A 16,904-nucleotide genomic window follows, 5' to 3' on the forward strand; every position below is an offset into this window, starting at 1 on the left:
TGGAGAGCTCCTAGGGGCTGGTTTTGCAGGCCGCAGGTGTCATTCTCAGCAATGACAGCCACTGTCTTGAGGAGGGGTAAGTTGAAACATGAATTAATGTCATCCACAGAGAATATCTTAAATGCTATTCAACCTGACAGCCCATGGTTTCTCCACAACAGCATTCCCATAGGCACTGTCGGAGAACTAAACCAATAAAGCCAGATAAACACAGAAACAAAGGTGCTCACAGACATAAAATAAGTCACAAAAGCAAGCAGCTATGTGACTATAATATCATATGTAAGCATAAGGTGGTATGGGTAACATATCATGAAACAAAAGCATCCTATTATGCCCACATCCACCAAATCTCCTCCTGTGTTTCAGTGAATGGCCCCATGCACACTGCTAGGGGTTGAATTGTGTCCCTCCAAAGGTATGTTGGGGTTCTAATCCCCAGTACCTCAGAATGTGATCTTATTTGTAGATAGGGTTTTTATAGAGGTGATCAAGTTAAAATGAGGTAATTATGGTGGGTCTCAATCTAACAAAACCAGTGTCCTTAAAAGGGTTGGGGGATTTGGATACAGGATCAGACATATATAAAGGGAAGACAATGTCAAGAGATAAAAGGAGTAGATGGAGACCTACAAGCCAAGGCGAGGGGCTTTGGATAGATCCTTCCCTAACAGCCCTCTTGCTGACTCCTTAATTTCAGACTTCTAACCTTCAGAACTATCAGACAATACATTTCTCTTCAAGTCATCCAGTTATATTTTTATAGCATCTCTAGCAAACTAAAACAGCTGCTAAGCCAGACACTGACATTTCATTTTTCTCCCTCTCCATTTCCCTCTCTCTTTCTCTTGACCTATAGCCAAGAATAATCTTTGGTGGCACTAACTGTATCTACCTAATATTTTTAGGATCCACTCACTTTTCTCAATGCTATTGTTTCACACTATTTCAGACCACCATAATCTTTTACGTGGATCTCTAGCTAGTCAGCTGGCCTCAAATCTTGCCACCTTTCAATTCTCACTGTTGCCAAAGTAGTCTTTCTACAATGCAAAAGTTTCTAAACCTTCAATGCATACCACCTGGCCTCAGTGTAGGGAGAATGTGCTTAGCCTATACATTTCAGACCCTTTGGGATCTGACTCAGCTAAATTCTTCCAGACTTTTATCTTGTTAATTTCCTCTCCCTCAAGTTCATGGTTCTAGCCTTACCTGGTTTCCTACACCAGCCAGGCTTACCTGTCTTTATGAGTTTGTGTTTACGTTTCTCTCTCTGCAGGGAATATCCTTCCCCTGCACTTCACCTGGCAAAATACTGCCCACTGTCTGGCCGGTATGACTCAGTGGTTGAGCTTTGACCCATGCACCAAGAGGTTGCCTGTTCGATTCCTGGTTGGGACACATGCCCAGGTTGTAGGCCAAATCCCCAGTGGGGGGCATGCAGGAGGCAGCCAACTGATGTTCTCTCCCATCATTGTTTCTGTCTCTCTCTCCCTCTCACTTCCTCTCTCTCTCTCTCTGAAATCAATAAGAGGAAAAACAAACAAACTAAAGAAAATACTGTCCACCCACAGCCAGGTGTCATCACTTTCAGAGGGCTTCCTTGAGAAGCTTTCTCTGGCCCCAGATGGGCTTAGTTCCTTTCCTGAAATGCTCCCATAGTACCTGTGCGTGGCTGTCAAAAGACTTACAGTAGTCCCCCTTACCTACAGTTTTGCTTTCTGTGGTTTCAGTTACTCCCAGACAATCATGGTCCAAAAATATTAAATAAAAAATTTAATATTTAAAATTTTAAATTTAAGTTGACATAAGAGGAATCTCAGGCATGGGGTTAGTTAAAAAAAATTCATAAATTTTAAATTGCTTGCTGTTCTGTGTAGAGTGATGAAATCTCGGGTTATTCCACTCTGTCCCACCCAGGATGTGAACATTTCTCCATGTTGTAGATGCTCCATGCTGGTTAGTCACTTAGCAACCTTCCAGTGACCCTCATTTTACTTTACAATGTCTCATTCACCTCACTTGATCTCATCACACAGGCATTGTATCATTTCACATCATGATTCACATCAAGAAGGGTGAATACAGTACAAGGCATCTTGAGAGAGAAGGCATTCACATAACCTTTATTACATTATGTTGTTATATTCTTCTATTATATTATTAGTCATTGTTTTTCATCTCTTACTGGGCCTAATTTAAAAATTAAACTTTATCATAGGTATGTATTTAGGAAAAAACATAGTATATAAAGGGTTCGGTACTATCCTTGGTTTCAGGCATCCAATGAGGGTTTAGGAATGGAGGTCTTGGAATGTATCCTCCTTGGATAAGGGGGTCACTGTACTATACTGCACTGTAATAGCTTCTTGACTGTGAACAAGTTGGGAGCAGGGGCCATATCTTGCTTGACTTTCTATCCTCATTTGCTTTTGCATTTAGCATCAAGCTGGACATGTGGTAAGACGTTGTAATATTTAAAAGGAGGTGATACTAATTCTACAGCATTCTAAATGTTATCATTTAAAAAACAATCACAGTATCCCCTTTTCCCACAATTTAGTATCCTTTATACAGCAATAAACCAATAATGAATTATCTTACCCTTAGACAACATTGATATGGCATATTCCTATCTGCTTTTAGGTACACAAAGCAAAAGACATGAGTCCACGTATCCTCTGCTAATCCATCTGATTTAAAATTAATTGGGACCAATCTGTTTTAAGTCAAGTCAACACTATTCTAGCACACACGTGTGCTGTGATTTCTGCATGTCGCACATTTAGTGAGGCACCGGAGGTGCGGAAGGCAGGTGGTATGGAGAAGATTGAAAATACCAAAATGAATGATAAGGTCCCTATATTCTGTGAGCTCAAAGATCACTGGGGGAAGCATATGTCCTCTGCAATGTTTAATTAGTCTGCTATGTGTAACTAGAAAGGACCAACATAACAGAAATGTTTTGTGTTCAGGTTCTTTCTTTTTTTTAAATTTTTTTCCTTATTGATTTTAAAGAGAGAGGAAGGGAGAGGAAAGAGAGAAACAAACATCAGTGAAAGAGAACATCGATTGGCCGCCTCCTGCATGCCCCCACTGGGGATCAGGCCCACAACCTGGGCATGTGCCCTGACCTGGAATCAAACCAGCGACCTACTGATGCACGGGTCAACACTCAACCACTGAGCCACACCGGCTGGGATCTTTAAGTTTTAAGATGATGTCAGCATTGAACACCAAGAGCAAAGAGTGAAAGACATTCAAAGACTTCCCGGGTCAGTCTCATGGGATCCGACTTGCTGGGAGACCACTCTGGGGGAGCTCTCAGTGAGTGGCTGATGGCTCTCATGGCCATGCCCAGGAGCCGGCCGTAATTCTTCAAGAAGAAGCTCTTTCACACCGCAGAGGCTTTTATAGCCACGTCTCTTCCAGCGCGTCTCAGAGAACATCATTTCAGGCAGATTTAAACTCCTTTTTATTAACCTTGGTGGCTTCGCTGTGAAACGAGTGGGGCCTCAGTGAGAACTGACGTGACCCTGCACTTGAGAAGCCCCCCTCTTCTCCGTTGAGCAGATTTTCCTCTCCTCTTCCTGAAATCCCATGAAAACAGGCCATGCATGGCTTCTGATGGGTGATGATTTCGCTTGAAGGTTGATAGAAATACACACCGTATACAAGGTTTTTATCACTAGGGGAAACCTCAAATGCTCCCCAGGAGTCACGATGGAGGAAGCAGCAAGGATGGATTCACAGTCAGATCTCACTCTACCAGGATCTCCCCTCTGTCCCTCTGCCTATCTGCGTGTGCAAACAAACACCTGGGTTTGATGTACTCGACTGCCTCCACGGAACTGCTCAGCAAGAGATTATTGCGATCAATAAATCATATTTAGTACATAAAATAACTGCATTAATAAGAGAGTCCAACTTCAGGAATTCTCATAATTATGTTCTACCCAATTTTTTAAGGTGCTGGAAAGCCAACCAGGGCCTAATAGTGAGGACAGAATTCTTACCTACAATGAAGTTTTTACTCAACAAGCCCCTAAATCAGTGGATCTAAAACTTCAATACATTAGAATACTGTGGGATGTTAAAATGAGGATCCCTGGGCCACAACCAGAGCTACTATGCCCAAATCCAATTTTGAAACAAGCACCCCACCGGTTCTGATAGGGCAGTGCTGCTGATCGAAGCAGGAGAAACAACAGTGTGGACAGTCATTCAGGTTGGCTTTTATTATCGACTCCTCCACCTTTAATGCCATTCTTACCAGAAACTCGAGCAACTCAAAGAACAAACTTTAGAGATCACGCCCATTCAAAGAATAGCACAGATCATAGGATAAAGTAAAAGAACAGGGAGAAGAGCAATCCTGATCATTAATGGCCAAAGGATGGTCATGAGCTCCCTGTGCTGTGGAAGCCAATGACATTGCACTAGCCCCAAGAAAAGGGTGCCTCATCACCCATGAAGTCTGCCAAGTGTCTTTGTGAGACACCTGATTCACTCCATTGCCCCTAAAGAACTGATCTGGTTGAAAGGGCTTCAACTCCTCAAAGAGGAGGATTTGAGAATGAAATATACGCCTTAAGTATAAGCAAATTGTGCTTATGATTTAACCCACTGGAAAGGAGCTGTTTTCCAAAGATCTTAAAACTCATGTTTCTTTTCTCCTGACTTCTTACACAAGACAAAGACTTCTCCTGCTCCTTACATCTCTCTCTGTTTGGACACTCTCGATTCCCTAATGAACTTAGAGCCTATGTAAAGGCATTACCTGGTGGACTGGGAAGAAGATGTTCTGATAGGAATAAATAAATTTTGGAATCAAATCAGGAGGCAGTTTTCATGATCAGGCCTGGACATAGGAAACTGTGAAGTGCAAGCTTGTGTCCCACCAAATTCATCTGTTGAAACCCTAATGCCTGATATGATATGTAGAAATAGGGCCTTTCAGAGGCAATAAAGCCCCAAGGGTAGAGCCCTCATGAGGGGAGGGGCTTTACATAAAGAGACACAAGAGCCCGGCCACCCTGGCTCAGTGGTTGAACATCGACCCATTCAACAAGAGGTCACTGGTTCAATTCCCAGTCAGGGTACATGCCCGGTTTGTGGGCAAAATCCCCAGTGGGCGGCATGTAGGAGGCAGTCAATCGATGTTCTCTGTCATAGATATTTCTATCTCTCTCTCTCCCTCTCCCTTCTTCTCTCTCTAAAATCAATAAAGAAAAAAATTTATAAAAATAAAGAGACACAAGAGAACCTGCTTCCTCTCTCTATACTCTCCACCCTGTGAGGATACAATGAGAAGATCCCACAAACCAAGAACAGGGCTCTCAACACACACTGATGTCTTTCACCTTAATCTTGGACATCTTAAGTAGCTCAATGTCAATTAATCGATGTCTGAACCCACAAACTGATAATCAGTGATATAGCTTCCTCGCCTTTTTGTAGAGTGCAACTGAAATGGTATCAGTAGGAAATAATATGATCAAATTGTAGACACACACACACACACACACACACGCGTGTGCGACATTTTTCCCGTCTGTTCTTTCATTCACAAGATAAACAATCTTAGGTTTTCAGCCCTGATAATTATTAGTTTTTACTTGTGTATCTGATCTCTAGTTTTTATTAAAATCCCCAAACAAGTTTTGATATAAAAGTATAGTTTCTTGCCAGCCAATTAAGTCAGGTTAGACAGTACCTGAGCTATAATGAGCTTTGGTACACTTATTTTTTATAAATTCATAAAGTAAAACTAATTTCAGAGATTTGTGTTGTACATGTTTAAAACAGGTTAACATGCAAACTCACTTGCATCACACCAAACACACACACTCTCACAAGCGTGAAGCATATACATATTGCTACTTGCAAATTCCCAAGAGTTTTTTAAATATTTTTTTTTCTCTCCTCACCCGAGGACATTTTTTCGATATTTTGTTCAGATACAGTGGGAGGGAGAGAGAAAGAGATAGAGAGAAACATCGACGTGAAAGGGACACATCGAGTGTCTGCCACCCGCACAACCCATCCAGGGCCAGGAACAAACCGCAACGGAGGCACGCGCCCTTAGCGGGAACCGAACCCGGGTCTCTCTGGACCGCAGGCCGACGCTCTAATCGCTGAGCCAAACCGGCCAGGACCCCAAGAGGTTTTAACCTACATTTACACTAATTATTAACTAGAAACTCTCCCATCCCCATTTTGCTCTTCTGTGAGTGTTTTGCTATTATGAAGAAATAGCTTAAAAGTCATTTTTGCTATGAGAGTGGCAGAGAGACACCCTGGAGCTCGAGGAGTACATAGCACTCTGGAGTCCTGAGAACTGAGGGCCCCGTGGTTAGTTACTCGGCAATCACCAATAAATGTCAGCAGGAAAGAAAGGACCTCTTTGTTCCTAAGTGCTCAAGGATACATCACTCAAAATGTATGCGAAACAAAACATATGTATTCATAAACAGCAGTATTCGAAAACCACAGCCACAAAAATAAAAAATTAGAAAGTGTCTCTGGGAAAGGTTCCCATTTATCTTCACCCTCTCCCTTCCTGGCTCTGTACCAGGAAGCTGTAGCCTCGGGAAGCCTGGGCCACGGAAACAGTTGCTTCCCACCTGGCCAGCAGGCCCCTGCGAGGGGAGGCTCTGCGTCCTCTGGCCGCCTGGCTCTCCCAGCGCCCTGGAGGCACGCGCTTCCCTGGGCCTGGGTTGCGGCACTGCCTCACTGAGTGAGTTTTTTATTGCTGAAGTCAGGCCTGTATTTTCATGGAGAACATTACCTCACTACCGGGTTCTTTTTAATTCTCTGATTCTTGTAGGCATAATTACCCAGGAATACGACCAAGCCATCAGCTAACCCATTCTAAAAGCTATGTCTTATTTCATTACGCTGTCAGGAGCGAGGAGATGGGTTGGAGAGGTTGTGAGGTATGATGCAAGAAGAAGAAACAGGCAGAAAATATGTAACCTGAAAACTCACATATTTCACACCCAAGCAGGATTTTTCCATTTAGTTTTCTATTAAAAGCTGAGTAATTGCAATAGGAAAGCATGAACGCAAGATTGAAAAGTAACAACTAACAGCATATCATTCCACATGAAGTTGAAAAAGAAAAGTAAATTAACCGAGCTTTGGCAAGTATCAATATCCTGGTAATATAAAACCCATCAGAACTCACGTGTGTAACACTGCCTCAAACAACTCACTGGAAAGGGAATTAAATGCATTAACTGAATGTTTGAAGATGTTAAGGTCAGGGAGCTGGTATTTGGTCACAGCAAAAAGGCAGTGACGGCTCAGCTTCCAGATACATGACATTGTTACACGTACCATCCATGGATCATTATCTTATGGCTCCTGCAGGGATCCCAGCTTTTAATTTCCTGGACACACTTAAAACTTCAACCACAATGTTAGATGTTGTGGTATTTCATTTTAAGGTGAAAAAACAAAGTTCAAAAACGGAAAGCATTCTGTTCACTTGACTACATATCTAAAGAAACTTAGGTAGATTTGATGTGAGAGAGGTTGCTCCCAAGTCTTATTAGGATAAAAGAAATTAGACAGGGCTATGCAAGGTGGAAATCAGTAATACTAACCAAAGCCACGTTTGTGTTTATTCACAGGTGTACAGAGCACCTCCCTCAAAATGGATTAACAAGAAAAGTAACTTGGTGCCTCTTCCATGTTCAAGGTAAATGAGAAACTGGTAATAATTTTTTTTTTTTTTTTACTAAAAATGTAACTCCTGTGTAAAGAAAAGATTATAATAGTAAATAGTGCATGAAACATGGGAACAATTTTAAGCACGTGGTATTCAAGAGGATGCTCAACATCTGAATTGTTTATCTTACAGTTAAAAACATGTTTAAAATATAGTTCTGCTTGGTTAATTTGTTTCAGGACTGAAAGCAAAACAATAATTATGACTTCATATATGCAAGAAATTCCCAAGCATTTGCTTCAAAGCTGGTTTGTAAAAAGTGGGGAAAAACAGATAAAGTTTCCTAGGGAGACAAAATACTCTGATGTTAACCAAATGTTATATTAAAATTTCTCTAGAAGTGAATTTTTAAAATCAATGTAACTGCTGTCATGTTTCTTTGATCCGATGGATGACAGATAAGTGAGCTAGTTGCTTGACGGGGGACAAGTCCTTTTCCGTCTCTCTTTGTCTCCTCAGTCAGCGGCACCCTAGCTTGCTTCCCACAGCAGGGCATGAAGAAATGAGAGAGTACAAGAGAAATATGGGAAAACACCCTGGGGTAAATTCCATCGAATACTTTCACTGATCACCAACAAAAATTTCTCAGCGTCACAGAAAGTTCACATCTACCTAATACAGTCACTGTGCTCCCAGCTGAAATCTTGAAACCAAGAAATACAAACATTACAACAGACTATTCAGGTGAAAACTGAGGATGCCCACGGGAGGTGATGGTTAGGTTACACCTGTTTAATGGCAGGGTGACTTGGAACAGGGATGATGAAGATGAAGGAAGTTGCTAAAGCTGTTCTTTAATGTAACAAATGTTAGGGTCATTGTAACACCTTCCATTTCCCCCACTTCACTGTTGGGAAGGGGTACCCACAGTGAACCAAATAATCACAGATTGAAATGAGATGGGGTACTTCCCACCCTCATCTGTTCCAAAACCCACGCGAACTTATTAACAACCAGGTTTGGACTCCTGGCCAGGTAGCATAGTTGATTAGAGCGTCGTCCCAATAGGCCAAGGATCTCTGGTCAGGGCACATACAAAAATCAACCAATGCCCTGGCCGATTTGGCTCAGAAGTTGGAGCGTCAGCCTGCAGACCAAAGAGTCATGGGTTCGATTCCGGTCAAGGGCATGTACCTCGGATGCAGTTCAGTCGTGGCCCTGGTTGGGGTCATGCGGGAGGCAACCAGTTGATGTGTCTCTCTCACATTGATGTTTATTTCTCTCTCTTCCCCTGCCCCCAACTTTCTCAGAAGATAAATGGAAAAATACCCTTGAGTGAGGATTAAAAATAAATCAACCAATGATTGCATAAATAAGTAGAACAACAAACCGATGTTTCTTTCTCTCCCTTTAAAATCAATAAATTTAAAAAAAAAGAAAAGAAAAGAATCAGGTTTGGGATTCAGACAGCACCAGGTTTGAGCCATGAGCAAATCAGTGGACCATCTTGAGTCTCAGTTTCCTCAGTTCTAAAGTGTGATTTGATAATGGCGACCTCAGAAAATCACGGTGAGGAGTAATTAAACCACGCATGTAGAGCAGTTAGCGGGACCCTGGCACATAGAGAGCACTCAGTGCATGGCAATGCTTTCATTATTGTCATTGTCACCTTCGCAAAGGGCAATGTCTGCTCACTGAGCTGGGACGAAGAGGTGGAGGGCCAGAGGGGCCAAAGCAGACATCTCTCCAGCGAGCCGGAGCTCCCGGCAACGCCTGGCTACTGGGTCTGCAGGGCGCCAGGTCCCTGGCCTTGAGAAGCTTCCATTTCTCAGGCACGGACATGCAGGTGGCATTCCTGTCCTGGCAGGAGGAGGGCTGACCCCACATGGATGAAGCTGGAAGGGATGACATTGCTTCAACCCAAATGAGAGTAGAATTTTCTGAGTAGCCATTTAAAAAAAAAAAAAATCCCTATTTGGCATCTGCTGGGACAGAATGACGAGGGAGAAGCACTGCAGTAACAGACATCTCTGAGAGAGCACTGGGATGCTTTCTGGGCTTCACAGAACTTCGTGGCCCCCAGGAGGCAGGGAGCAGAAGCTCTGCCACAGAACTAGCTCGCTCAGCTTGCAAATGAGGAGGGAACTGGAGTTTCAATTAAAGGGTAGCATTCTGTGTCCACTGAATTTGCCCTCTGCTCTGCTCCAGCAAGCCTCCCCGGCAGGCCACCCGCTCTGAACACTGATGAGGGCAGTAGACCAGGCAAAGGGCCCTGGCAAGGAGAGGATCACCAGCTGATAACTGAACTAAGTGCCCAGCTCGTTGGACACTCTTGGCAGGAGTCCAGGCAGGGCCCCGTCGTAGGGATTGATTTGGGTGAGAATTATGCTCCCTGAGTTTGTTTTCTCATTGGTAAATGGAGGGTAATAGTAGCTATTTTGCAGCATTATTTTGAAGCTTAATTTTTGGGAAGCTTAATTTTTAGGATGTTCATAAAATACACAAAGTAAACTGTGCATCATTTCAATTATTATTGTGCCATTTGTATCATTCAGAAGGGATGTCCCTGAATTTTCAAAAAGTATTAGTCCCCTCTCTCCTTAACCTTTTTCATGGCACCCTCTTCTTTTCCTCAGTATGTACTGAAGAGTGTTTACCTGAAGCACCACGTCCTTGCAGGTGATAATCTGTCTGAGGGCAGAGACTGTGCCAGGTTTGTTCATCACTGCTCAGCAGGGCCATGCTCACAGCTGGGTAAAATTCAGCACCTGGTAAATACTGGGGGACGAGGGCCCATTGACCCTGTCACAGCAGAGCCCACCCGAGAAGTCAGCAGAGAAGCATGGCCACAGGCGCTCCAGGATAGCCCCTTTACTACACAGGCTGCCAACTTACACCCTCAGCAGGAAGAGGCAGGATTGCTTTCACCAGTTAAACAAGAGTCAATAAGTATTCAAGCCTCTCTTGTTTGTCCAATTAGGTAGCATGTGGGAATTCAAAAGAAGACAGAATTTAGGCTACTGCCTCATGGGAAGTCCAGGACTCATATTCTGAGTGCAGGAGGCGGCTGGAGGGGAGACATATGAATGATACTGGAGGTACTTGGGAAGCCTTCACAGGATGCAGCCTGGATGGGACTTCATGCATTGAGCACTTACCTTGTGCCAAGCACTATTAGTCACTTGCATACTTACCTCATTTCCATCTTCATAAACATCTCACAGGAGGCACTACATTTCCAGATGAGGAAAACCAAGTTCACAATGTTTCAGGAACTTGCTCAGAAGTGCTTAGCTAGTAGACACTAGAACCCAAATTTGAACCCAAGCCTGCCTGACCCTGAACGCTCTGCTCCAACCATTACTGCACATCATCTCTTCCCTGGCTTGTCTGAAGAGTGGGGTTGCCGGGACAGTGAGGAGGACCCGGGAGTGGAGACCAGCCCTCCTGGGTCTGGTGCTGCTGGGAGCAAGTAAGATGATGCAGGAGGGCACCAACACTGGGGTCAAGTACTGAAGAGCAGTGAATGCCAAAACCCCCACATTAAGTTTGAGGAGTGAAGGAAATTCTCTGCTAGGAACAGTGTATGGTCCAGAGGCATGGCAACGGTTCAGCCTCAGGAAAGACTGTGGGACTGGAGCCACCCAGGAAAGATTATAAACGAATTACCCACCAAATGGACAACTCTTGTGCCATTTATTTCCTCACGATTCCCAGCTTAGTACTGTAGATATAGAAGATATTAAAGTATAATTAAATATAATTAAGTGTATAACATTTCTCACTCCTCAAGCACAAATTCATAATAAAAAAAGAAAATAATCCTTCCCCAGAATATTGGTCCACATATATTAACATTTGCTTTTTCACAAAGCATTTTCTGAACATGTTGCTATCTGTTCCACAGTGTCAGTGTGGGAGACAGGCTTTCTGGGAGGCACCCTTTGGGTGGGAATACTGGAAAGTCATCAGCCCAGCTGATGGCACACTCACAGGACAAAACAGAACCCCTGAACATATACAAACACTGAGACCGCAAGGGGACACGTAGGTGACATCCACTTCACTATCAACAAAAGTGTGCTGGCCTACTCCACACAGGGAAATTCTGATGCACAGCACAGGTTATTTTAAATATAAGTGGTTGGGACAGTATTTTAGACTGAACATTAAGGGCAAGATAAAATATGTATCTCAGTTTTCAAGATGCAGAATATAGAAATCCAGTCCATATGAGAACAGAGATCTTCGAATGGCTAAAAGTTAGGAAGGAAAACATACTTTTGTGTTCCCTTTTGGTACATTATTTCCAATGCTAGCTATTTAAGTGCAATGTGGTGAAGTGCTCAGGTTCAATTTCAGAAACCTGTTGTAGACACGTACTATGCACAGAGCTTGGTGTTAGGAGGTGGGAGAATCCGAAGATGGAGCAAGACCCTGAGGCCTGGAAAAAACAACTGGGCAGACACAGACCCTGGTGAGGGCTCAAGGGAAAAATAAAATGCACTCAAACCAAACATCTAATGATATTTGGTTGAATCTATACCTTTATGAGAAATGTGGAACTTCTGAAATTGTAGCTCCTTGCTCAACACAGGTACAGTTTTAGTTAATGGGGCGCTAGTAAAAAGCAAAAACCTTTTACTGCTGTTAGCCTTGAGAATGCAGATGAACAAAGCCAGTTCATTATTCTTCCATCACTTAGACCGATGAGTTCTGATCTTTTGGCCTAACTCATCCACACAGTCATTCAGAAGGGAGAGAAGTTACTGTGGAATTACACGGGCCTGGAAATGTCTTTTCCCGGGACAGCGTGTGGCAGGCACCACTATCACAGGAGCAAATGGGCAGCTGGAGAGAGATTGCAATTCTCACTAATGACTTGGAAGTCCTGTGAAGCTTCCAAACTTCGGGAATTACTGAGAAAACATACGCCCTCACAACATGCCTTCCGTACATTTATTCTGATAAGTAAAGTTTGGGTTAAATGATTTATCACCCTGTCTCACGGAATGCACACTAAAAGTAATCAAGTCATTGCAATACGAACCTTCCTTATAGTGCGGGGCTATTAAATCTTTGTTGAAAAGCATGTAGAAGCTGTCAGGATAATTACTTGTATTTATTTATTTATTTACTTTTGGCTGATTACCTGATAGAGCCAACAAATAAGTGAAAGAAAATTCACCAACCCTGAGTCCATTAAATCTTTTGCTCAAGGACTCAGAAAGCTTGTTCTATGTTTATTATTGTTGCTGTTGTAATTATTATTACTACTATTAAACCCAATAATAAACATCTACCATCCTTCTATCAAAGAAGAAGCGAGTTGCTTACAGTAGCTGTTTTATTGTTTTGTTTTGTTTCTTTATTGTTGTTTTTAGAGAGAGAGGGAGAAGGAGAGAGAGATAGAAACATCAATGAGAGAGAACATCGACTGGCTACCTCCTGCATGCCCCCCACTGGGGATCAGGCCCACAACCTGGGCATGTCCCCTGCCTGGGAATCGAACCTGTGACCTCTTGGTGCATGGGTTGATGCCCAATTGTTGAGTCACACCAGCCGGGCTACAGTAGCTGTTTGATACAGAAATTGAACAGGTAGGGATGGAGAAGATAGCAAGCCCTTCCCAGGGGCACTGACTGGCAGCTCATCTGATTTGCCACGTTTCACCCACACCTGTATTCCTAAGCATCCTTCAGGACGTGGCATCAACCACTGAGGCCTCAGAGAGGTACACAGGTGAATAACACAGACTCAGAAGCCTTGAACAAGGTAACTGGCTGACTGCCTGTCTCCGCATCAGCACAATTGGGATAAAAAGGGATGTGACCATCCAGTAAGGTAACACACACAAGCACGCAGGACTGGGCCTTGCACATCGCATGAGCTCAATAAACGTCAGCTCTTATTATTCTTACTGAGGGAGAAGCAGAATCATAGGTATTCTAAGAACCTGGCTGGAATCACCCCAGAGTCGCTCAGAGCATATGCCAGCAGAGTTGAAGGCGTGTTTGTTTTGAAATGAGAAACTGCGGTGTCATTTCTTTGATGTGAACTTTCAGAGGCAATCACGTCTTGGCCCTAATGGTGTGAATACCAACCTTAAGTTGTTTGGCAGAAAGATAAACAAAAATGTAGCCCTATCATATACAAAAGTGTATTCTATATGTAATAGATTACACACAGGTATTCCCTCCCTCTGACTGTGTGTGCCTCTCTCCCTCTCTTGCTCTCTCTTACACATATACACATGCGCACGCATGCACACTCTTGCATTATATGCTTTTTCTTTGTTTTTGGTTTTTTTTTTCCTTTTTTTTATCCTCACCCGAGGACATTTTTTCATTTTTTGTTCAGATAGAGTGGGAGGGAGAGAGAGGAAGAGAAAGAGAGGAAAACATCAACGTGAAAGGGACACATCTAGTGACTGTCACCGGCACGACCAACCAGGGCCGGGGACAAACTGCAACCGAGGTACGTGCCCTTAGCGGGAACCGAACCCGGGTCTCTCTGGACCGCAGGCGGACGCTCCAACCGCTGAGCCAAACCAGCCAGGGCTATATGCTTTTTCTTTGAAGACACCTGCTTGGAAGGGCTTTGTCTATTCTGTACAATCATCTCCTCTCCTGTGGCCACCCCCACCTTCTCCTCACAGAAGCCAGACCACCTTTTCAGAAATAGTTGGTTCAAATCACTCCCCCCGTGACAACCGTCTCTGGCTTCTCCTTGCACTTGCAGCCACCCTGCACTCCTGTGTGCCCCAGCCTCCCTCCCTGTCTGATGGCATCCCCCACGCTCCTCCTGGCTCCTGCCTGCAGCTTGTTCTCTGGGCCTTGATGTTGCCAAGTTTGCTCCAGCCCTGAGGCCTTCGTATTTCTCTTCCCCTTACTGGAACTCTGTTTCTCTGATCTTTCTCACTGTGTAAGTTTCAGCTCAAACCTCACCTCTCCTGTGGCTTTTTCAGCCACCTTCCCGAAAGTGGTCCCTGAAGTCCTCAGCCAATCAGTCTCTGTCTTTCCTATTTTTCTGTCTTGTTTATTTCCAGAAAGTTTACCCTTTGATCCTCTCTTGTTTCTCTACTGTTTACCTGACTATTGTCTTTCTACTCTCACATACATGTTCCATGAGAACAGAAACTGTTTGTGGCTTATTTTATCTTCTGCATGTACAATACAACCTTGCCCATAATGGGCACTGAATAAATATTTACTGAACAAATGAATGAATAGGCGAGTGAATATACACCTCTAAGTGGTTCTTAAAGGTCTAGCTCAAGTTGCTCTTATTCTATGAAGCCGTCTCTAATGGCTTCACCTAATTTCAACTCCTGATGCATCACTTAACTATCAAGACTGAGCACTTTCTTATGAACATACTTGTTCTGTTTCATCCATAAAAGTGTAAGTCTTCTCTCCCCAGCCAGCTTCAACTTCCTTGAGAGCAGCGACCTTGACCATCGCAAACTGTGCAAATCAGAAGTAATCAGAGTCCATGCCCTTAACTTGAGGGAGAGGCTGCCTGGCCTCACTCAAGGTCTACACACTTATTTTAGGCACAGCTGTGGCAAGTAAGCAGATTCTGGAAATAAATAAATAAGTAAAAGTGATAGCTGAGAGTAGGAAGTAAGGACAATTACAAAAAGAGAAAAAGCAGGAATAATAAAGGCACACCTGTACGTAGTGGGGATGGCATGTCACGGCGAGAGCCAACCCCCTACCTACCTCAGCAGTGCCTAAGGCGTCATGAAAGCAACTCATCACAGCAGTGTGGTCACAGATGTGCCGAACGGTCACCAGCTGTGTGTAAAGGCACAGGGAAGTATTATGTATCTTGCAAACATTTACAATCAAAGAAGTTCTTTAGGGATAAGCACTTAAAGATAGAGTTTCAGTTGTCTAGATTTCTCCCCTTTGTGTAGGGCAACTCTTCCCTGATGGGGTCAAATAAATAGGTATTCTTGTTTCTTGCTCACACAGGGATGGGCACGTCGTTTTTAGTGATGGAATTAGCCTAGGATGTGAGATTTAACTTCTGCCATCGCTAATTCATGTTGCTAAGTGGTAACAGTTCGAACTGGTGTTTGCAGAGATCATGGTGGGGCTTCGTGATGGGAATGTCTGAACTTTCTGGTAATGTTTCTTCCTGAAATGCCAAGACCATTCCTTTGGGCAAGAAGTAAACTTCCTGGACAGTGACACAAAGCAGAGAGGTGAGGGATGGCAGAGGACTGTTCTCATCTCCAGATCTGAAGTAGTCCAGGGATGTCTTCTCGAAAGCGTCCTCCATGGCCAGCAGGTGCAGGACAGCATGGAGGAGGGCATGGGGCTAGGAATCAAAACCATGGCAAGAGGAGCTGACATTTATTGCGCATTTATTTTGTGCTATAAACTGTGCTGAGTACTTGTGACCATCATTAATGTTAAGAATAATTCCACTAGGTCTTATCTACCATCATTATCATTATGACATGGAAGAAGAAGGAGAGGAATACAGAGCTTAGTACCCAAGGTTCACTAGTTAGTACACAGAGGGGCCAGGCCTCGACTCCAGAGTATGTAATTCCAAAGTCCTTCAACTTATTTACACCACAATGCCTCACAAAGTCCAGTTTCTATTGTTTCTTGAACTTTCTAGTTGGATGTCTTATAATCACACAAACTTCCCAGCCTCAGTTTTCTCATCCATAAAATGGGCATATGCACATCCACACTCTCTCCCTTACAGAGCTGCATGAAGCTCAAATGACTCCCTGAAATCTCTGTGGAAAGTTTTATATGGTATACAAAAGTAAATTATGTAATATCTGATTATTTCTACATGAACACTCAAAAAGCACAGGAAACATGTTTTTCTCAAATCTAAGCATTTAAAAAAAGAAAATGCTATCTAGCCTTTACAGCATGAATTCACATGTTTCACTATTCTCCCCCATGCATCAATCAGATTCTTCAATATGGATTTCAAAATTGTTTTCCTGACAAGATTGTTCTCTTAGAAAACTCCAAATAAAAATACAGATCTTCTATTTTATTTATTATTTTTTAAAATGGTTTTATTGATTTTTTTTTAGAGTGAGAGAAAGGGAGAAAGAGATAGAAACATCAATGTGAGAGAGAAATATAGATCAGCTGCCTCCTGCATGCCCCCTACTGGGGATTGAGCCCCAAACCTGGGCATGTGCCCTTACCGAGAATCAAACCAGGACCTTTCAATGCATGGGACAATG

At 43.3% G+C, this 16,904-nt stretch overlaps 1 protein-coding gene across 3 annotated transcripts in view; it reads right to left on the reverse strand.

The window, feature by feature from the left end:
• Positions 1 to 16,904, reverse strand: part of FAT3 (FAT atypical cadherin 3) — a 502,003-nt gene that overhangs the window by 256,984 nt on the left and 228,115 nt on the right. The gene's annotated exons all lie outside the window — the stretch shown is intronic.

This window comes from Molossus molossus, unplaced genomic scaffold (assembly GCF_014108415.1).
Source record: "Molossus molossus isolate mMolMol1 unplaced genomic scaffold, mMolMol1.p scaffold_m16_p_13, whole genome shotgun sequence".
In the NCBI taxonomy this organism is placed as follows: domain Eukaryota; kingdom Metazoa; phylum Chordata; class Mammalia; order Chiroptera; family Molossidae; genus Molossus; species Molossus molossus.